Below are 8272 nucleotides of genomic sequence, written 5' to 3'. Positions count from 1 at the left end.
TTATCTGAAGAGTGCTGCACCATGTATGTGTAGCACGAAACTAAATAGTAATAAATTTTATCTGAAGAGTGCCTAAACAAGAATGCTCGGATGATGCATGTAGAATTCACAAAAAAACATATAAACACTCTGTCATTAATGGAGTATTCAGATAGATCATGCTAATTAACTATAACTATGAGTGCCAACAGTCAACTGGCTATTCATTAGGACATTATTCAATAATCATGATTTATGGACTGACTCTTATAAATTAAAGGATGACACGTTGTTATTATTAGTATCACTAATTATTCAATTACATTCCCTATCTAAAAGTATACAGTATCTCATAATAATGCCACGTAATATCCCGACCATACGTCACTTCACGTGTTTTAAAGGCTCGATGTTTCCATTATAATCAAACTGTACTGGGTTTGGAAAACCAGATTCCCAAAGTTCATTACACAAGAAATTATTCATACGACCCTTGAAGTCATAACATCTGTTTTTGTAAGAATGTTATTAGTACTTTATGGTGCATGATAAATAAGAAGAAAATGAAGGAAAGGTATTCATAAAGCAGTTTAAATTATTGTCGAAAATTATAATAATTTTATAATTATAATATTATTATATTATGTTACAAGCCTATTTCAGCTTAAGTAGTATCATTTGACCGTGAAAATTGATGAATAGGCTATTCGTCCTGGCACAAAGTATATCTTATTCGACCGGGTAATAAATAAAGATATTTAGGCTATTATTGTACTTTCCATTTTTATTGTTTTGTTACATTTGTTGAAGAGATGTCCGAAGAGAGGTGGGGGAAGTGGGGCCAAACGAGATAACACTACCATAGGGGGTCTAGGAACATTCCCCCGCGACATTTTTTTTTTCTAGACGCCCGAATATAAACTCTGAGGCGTTTTGGGTGATCATTTTTTCTTACTTTCCAAAGGGGAATCCGCCACTGTGTTCTGAATCACCTAGATGCCACAACATGAAAAACGATCCTTAGAATATGGTAATAATATGGTCATAGCAATTCTTGAGAACTGAGAAAACATAGGGATGGAGCTGTGCCCATAATTATATGCAATAATCTGTCCTTTTAATTAAGTTAATTAATTAGAGTACCAAAAGGAGCTAATTGCGGGCCCTATGAGTTACCGGTACGGTACTCTTAAGGTATTTCAGCAAAGAATGTTTAATCATACAAGAGTCAGACTGTCATTTAACGTAGGACTAATTGTGTGATAGCTTTCACATAACGATTCCATTTGTTTAAGGAATGAGCGCTTGAAATGTGGTGATTCTTAACACGAATGATTCTTAACACGAATCACCAATAGAACACTGGATCATGAAATTTAACTGCAATCTAAAATGTTTTTATTTTTTATTCTTTTATTTTTATTTTTTTGTACACAATTATTCATATAAAACTTGAAGATTACGTTATTGAAGATGATGAATTTTTTTTACCAGAATATATAGGCCTATGCGAAATTCCTTTCTGGAGAGATCGCTGTACATCATTATAACAAAAATCACCGCCCTCATATTATCATCTGGTCAACTTCATCATCACTAGCGTCCTCGTCATCCTCATCATTATTAATAATAATAATATTAGGCCTATTATTATTGATTAAATTTAAAGATGTGTCGGAAAACTACCTTGTGTAATTGATGATGAATCGTCTTAGTGTCTAGGTGTAGCCCTATAACGACTTTTCAACCTAGTTCACAAAGTCAACGTAAGTCCGTCATGGCAATGTTTCAAATGTCTGCAGCACAGACATCTGAAACCTTGCAGTGACGGACTTATTAGTCTTTTGCAAGATCTAACCACGTAAACGTAAACGTAGTTTGACCGTTGGCTTTGTGAAGGCCTACATGTTTTTAAAAGTTGATGCGATTGTTCAATAGATTTGGCATGTGATTGTGAAATCGGAATTTCTAGGAAACTTGAGAATTTACAATAACTAGCTTCAAAATATTTATTCATACACTGTGCTTGCGTCATTTTTGTTAAACTGCTTTCATTGGTGATTAAAGTAGTTTAATACAGTGCTGTCTTAGGATTAACGTGGTTGAACCTGCCTGTTGACTAACCCGAAGTTCAAAAAGAAGCCGCAACACTACATGATATAACAATACTATCCGTTTCTTTATAAACAATGCTATTAGATAACAAAGCTATTAACACATCACCTAATATTCAAACGATACCGCTGCAATTAACCATTGTACATTCTTATCACATGACTCAGGCTATAACTTTCTTGGCCAATCAACGCTCATTGTGTATTTCACAGTTACTTAGAAAAAGTATCAGTAGACTGGTCTTGTTTCGTAAAAAAATCGCTCTTGGTATGTTTCTATTACGTGAAATAAATAGCATTTGGCCTATGCCTATTTGAATAATCCGTGCACTGTTTTGTCAATACATTAAACCTATAGCTCCACGATTAAACCAACTAACTCCCTGATCAAAAGAAGTCAATAAATGCAAATTTGACAGCATTTGGATTCTGTACAGTCGTGTTCTCATATCGTTCATTAATTGATATTTAGATGAAATAGTGTGTTACTGTTTTTTGTTTTTTTGTGTGCAATAAACAATATTTTATTGGTTTCTAAAGGATGAAAATCAAACTACACTGGCGCCATCATAGATCGCAGGAGGAATAAGGTGTATGAACATTTAAAGAAAACATCCACGTGGACATCTAATCGTATTGAAGTAGCCAACAGACTTGAAAAATATAATTTAAACTTGAAGGCGATTAAGTACGGTAGCTGGTAAGTAAGAACAAAGAACTTGGTTATGGGTTTCAACACATAAAATAGCTTACTGTCTTCATGATTCTTGACACTCTCTAGGTTTGGGTCGAATGTAGTTGTGTGTAGTATAAAATCAATACCGGTATCTGTTGATGGTGATCGTTAGTACAGAGGTGACCAGGAGTTATGTTCATAATTTCTACCGGAATAATATTCGGCTTCTTAATGTTGTGTGTTTCGTCTACGTTTAAAAAATATATGTTAAAGAAGATAGATTAATTGGTGAAAATCATAATCGCACACATAGCGAGAAATGTTAAATGTACAGGCTATCAAACAATGATGTAATTTTTAGCTGAAATATTTTATTTTGTTAGTCACAAAATCAGAAACTTCCATGCTCGCACGCACCGTATACTCTCATAGATTAACTTACTTTCGAGTGACTAAATAAAAATGTAATGTCCCCTTTTGGGTTCGAACCCAAAACCATCTTCGCTTGCTCTCAACTAAGTGAGATAAGACTGTGTATGCCTATGTATAAATTGTATACTATTGCCTATAGTTTCCATTTATTTTGTTTTCTACAAATGGTGTTCTTCTAAAAATAGCGTGTCGGGATTGAATATTTCGACATTAATTATGTCATTATCAGGAATCCTGATTATGACATAATTGATGTCGAAATATTCAATCCCGACACGATGGCGTGCATTTCGATACTTGGAGTAGGCCTATGTATTATACCGGTACTCTATCTTATCTGAGATTAATCAGTGGACATTTCGGTGTTCTTCTAATAGGCCTATAATACTTAAATTTATGAGAAATAAACAACGATATGATAAATTGTTCTAGTTCAAGACGTCACTCAGCCGATAATGTGGGCCGATATGTAAATATACAGTATAACGCCATATTAAGGGGACACCTTCGGGACCAAAAGTTCCCCCTTAATAGGGGTGTCCCCTGAATAGGGGTTGGCCGTAAAAGACATTTTCCCTCGTTTCGTGGCCGCGAAAAAAGACCCCTTGAAACAGGGGTGTCGTCTCAATAGGGATGTCCCAAACGAGGGGTTCTTCAAAGGTGCTCCATAAAAGCAGGCCTACCCACATCTAGGCTCGCCGTGGGCGGCATAATTCACTAGACATCGCTACAAATAAACACATAAGCAATACTGCTAGATGTAATCATTCCAATAATAAAGAGCCGAGAAAAGCTTTTAGGATTAAGCAAAGCCCAAGATTATTTGCCGGCGGTATTTATCTTGTTTAAAACAAGTGTAAACTGATTATCCGCCTAGCCACTTGCATTCGGATACCGTAAACGTTTAGCTTCATAAAATTAATTTGGCTGCCCTTCAAACGCTTTGTTTTTGGGGGATTTGCGCCTAATAATTATACATACATACTTAAATTTGAATTTCAAGATCCAAACTACACAATGATACTATAATGCTATACTGCCCTCTATTTTCAAACTATTTGGCCGTCAAAGTTACTACTATATTCTTTCCCATTTATTAGTCTCCCTCAAATAAAAGTAGGCCTGTATTTTTCGGACATGTATTTCGATGGTTTGTAGTAGCTTTGGTCTGCAAATAGAAAATAATAACCATAAAGATATAAAGGCAGTTGTCCGGCTAAAGAAAGTGGTCTTTAATTGGAGGTGAGAGGGAGACCCCTATACCAAACAACTGACAACCATGCCAGTCAATTTCAGTTCTTATCATGCAAAGATGTAAAATTAATAAATGCGAATATGTATATACCTAACCCAGTTGCTAAATGATTTACATCATTATGGCTGATCTCTCTCCTTACAATTTTACGGCAGCACCAGCCTATCATTACACATTCTAAAGGTTACAAATTACTGCATTTTGCAGTAATTTTATCGATCCGCATTGACTATTTTTTGAGTACGCCTACAGATGTTAATACATTATTCTCGAATATGTGACTTTTTTGAGAAACTATAATCATTATAGTCTTTGCTGATAGTGGTATTATCCAATCTGTCTCTGCTGCTGATATTTTGAACGCGACTAGATTTTAAAAATTCTTAAATATGACATTCTGAAGTGTTTCTACCATTGGTCTATAATAAGTTATCTGCCTATCACCATAATTTTAGTAATTTTGTTTCTTCTAAATAGGCATATAATAATTGGCGACAGTGCATGAGTGTAGTACACTGCATGCCTACTGCGGTGCTTTTAACAGCCAATGAGGAGCTGATGGATGTTTTATTGAAATATATTTTGAACACCTACACCCCGATATATTAGGATATTCTTCACTAGGGCCGTGTAATTTTACATCTTTGCATGATAAGAACAGAAATTGACTGGGGATGGTGAATAAAATACTAGGCACAAAACTAGCAACTAACTAACATGAACATAGTTTAATAAGAACACAATTTATATAATGAATAACAATATTTAATTACTAAAATTATTTATTTCCAAATGGAAACACATCTCTAACCATGGACCTTCTCGCTAGCCTTGAGCGTATCAACCAACATAAAGAAAATTTTTCTTTGGATAAACTTTATATATGATTCAAGATGGACCCCTCGAACCAAGGTCCCATATCCGATCGATATAAGCCCACAAATTCCAAGTTTATCGACTGTATCGACCAATCCTATGTATATAAAAGGCCTTAAATGGTTGTAATTAAAACATTGTGAATAACTTATAACAAGTTTGCTGGTCCTAATCAATCCACATAAACAAAGTATCATTCGAGGTCGGAGAGTTAGCGGTTAATCTCTTACGAATAAAAAAAAGGATGCAAAATATTTGGCCTATGCTTATCTTAGACATCTTTTTACAGACTGGAATTATTTTTTTTTTGGAGGGTGATTAGTGAGGGCAGCGGCGTAGACTTATATGATTTTGAAAAGCGGATGGTGAATAGAATACAGGCGCAAAACTAGGGACGGAGCATATCAGTGGCTATTGACTACACCATAAATTGGTTAATAACTTCATTAACCGGCGGGAGGAAGATCATGGGTGCATGAGCACCCGTGATCTCCCTCCCGCCGGTTACGCGCTGGCACACTCCGACCAAACTTAAACTGTTAAAAATCAATGTACCCTATATTACAAACTTAGGAATTGTTTTTGTACCATTTCTTCTGCGTTGTTTCCTCCTCAGCTTTGTCTTAACGTTCGAAACTAGGCCTCTACTTTGTTTAAAAGCAGTTTTCAATAGCAAGGATGCTTTTTACTTAGCCTTCCGTTGAGAGGGGAGGGGAGCGCGACCTACAAAAAATAAATAAAAAAATTACAGTACTCTATCTATCGAGATGCTGTTTCTCCAAGGGCTATTCGGTGTTATTATTGAAGAAACCCTATTTCACATTGGACGTCAACAATGAGATGACGGCTGTCTGTTAGCTACGAGCGATTTTAATAATTCTCGTGTTGTTTGATTTCAAGGAGAATCAATCAATGTGAATAGGCCTGTCGGCTAACCCTCCACTAATTAATTACACTTGCCAGTGTCTGCCAAACAAGTCCACTATAATAATAATTTATCTGGAAAACCATATTTTTATATTCAGTGGCAATTCCTAATGGTTACATAGGCGGGTCCAAAAACAATCGTGCAGGCACAAAATCGTAGGACAACACAACAAAATCAATCTTTGGTAATATCACTGGTGATGCTCAAACTACAGAAATAACTGTTAAAGTAAATTAAAATCACACAGACCTAAACTAAAGAAAAAACCCAACCATATATTTAACTAATAAAAGTATCATAGTAAGGCCTAACATTGCACAGTGATGCAATTTGTTTAGTGTACGGTGGATAAATACATAACACAGAATAATATTAGATAGGCTAGTACCTTTGCTAGAAAGAACGCATTTCCGCTCGTCCTTCGCATACCTGTGGGGCAGTAATAATCACAAACTTGATATTTATTAAAGTATAAACGATGAGTGTAATTGTGATAATAACAATTTATATTTTCGTAGACTGTTTTCAACTCGAAGATCCGGTGTGGATACGGTCTATGGCTCAGTTAAAAAAAAAAAAGTTGTTTAGTATTTTATCGAAAGATCAGAAGATAAGACCCAGTGGAGACGTTAGTTACAGAATAGTGGACACGGTCAGAAATACGCAAGCGGTGTAACAATAGAAAAAGTTTAAAGCTGAAAAAGTACCGCGATAAGCGCATGTCAAACTATGTCGTTATACCATTTTGTACATCCATGGTCAAACCATAAAGTATTTTCTCTACGGTCAAACCATCTTCTTCTAGTAGATACGGTCTGAAATACGCAAGCGGTGTAACAATAGAAATGTTTAAATATAAAAAAGTACAAGTGCATGTCAAACTATGCCGTTACCTTTTTCGAAAGGCATTGACTGAACCATGGAGTAGGCCTATCAATGGCTGAACTATATGGTCCCCATTGTCCTTGCATCATCCATATAGGGCGCCTGTGCAAGAACAGGCTGTCGATTCCTGGATACAGATAAAACATGGAGGTATAATGTTAAAGGTTGGGTAATTTTCCGAACAACTCTCACGGGAGATGATCAATAATTGAAAAGGCTATCGTAAAAGCAGTTAAACTATCATTAAGATTTTACCAAGCGTGAGGAGACATGTTTCATAACACGCTGAACTATTTTCTTGATCAAATTATATCGAAGGATTTACCGAGGTTTGGCAAAATGAAGAGTTCATGAGACGCATCTGGAGCCAATGTATGCAGTAAATATGTACTAAAACTAAAATAGTATCTTACTTAATTGCTTACGCCGGCGGTAAGAAACATGGAGGTATGAAATACGAACGAAAACTCGAACCCGATATAAGATTAACCGCGAGTGTTCGTTAGTAATTCATCTCTGAGACGACTCTGTGCTGATGTCATCTCTCCATTTTATTGTTTCATTAGCATGGTTCATTCCTCAATTCTGTTATAAAAAACGTATGAGGCCTACACTTTTTTTTATATAAGAACCAGTAAAATTTTGCCCAGACTCAGTGTTCTTATTTTTTGGCCGATTTCAGGCTCAAAATGTTCTTATTTTGTTCTTATTTTACATACTTCCCAAAGATAGAAATTTGTTACTGTACAGCGGTATATTGCTGTACTGCATTTTTTAGGGTATTACATAAACATGACTACTGCACATTACGTGAAGATTTGTTGGTTTTTCTATAAAAACCTCTTCTAACATTTTACCTCGGCCTCAATTTGTTCTTATTTTGTTCTTAATTTTCAAGCAACATTATCATTTTTATGGTTCCTCACTGGTTAATTAATATTGTTTATGCGTTTAATTAAAAGGAACAACTTTAAAAATTATGCATGTTATCTGCATATTTTATCGTTATATTAAAAAAAATATTGATTGTCTGCTCCTTTTCAACCCACCTACTTCTCGGAGGACAATGACCACAAATAATATTTCAAAAAAGATTCAACGATGATAATAATAGTGAGTCATACAAC

Source organism: Anneissia japonica, unplaced genomic scaffold (assembly GCF_011630105.1).
Source record: "Anneissia japonica isolate Jap-2015-1 unplaced genomic scaffold, ASM1163010v1 scaffold287597_len576451_cov177, whole genome shotgun sequence".
Classification (NCBI taxonomy): domain Eukaryota; kingdom Metazoa; phylum Echinodermata; class Crinoidea; order Comatulida; family Comatulidae; genus Anneissia; species Anneissia japonica.
Note: the sequence above shows the minus strand (reverse complement) of the source record.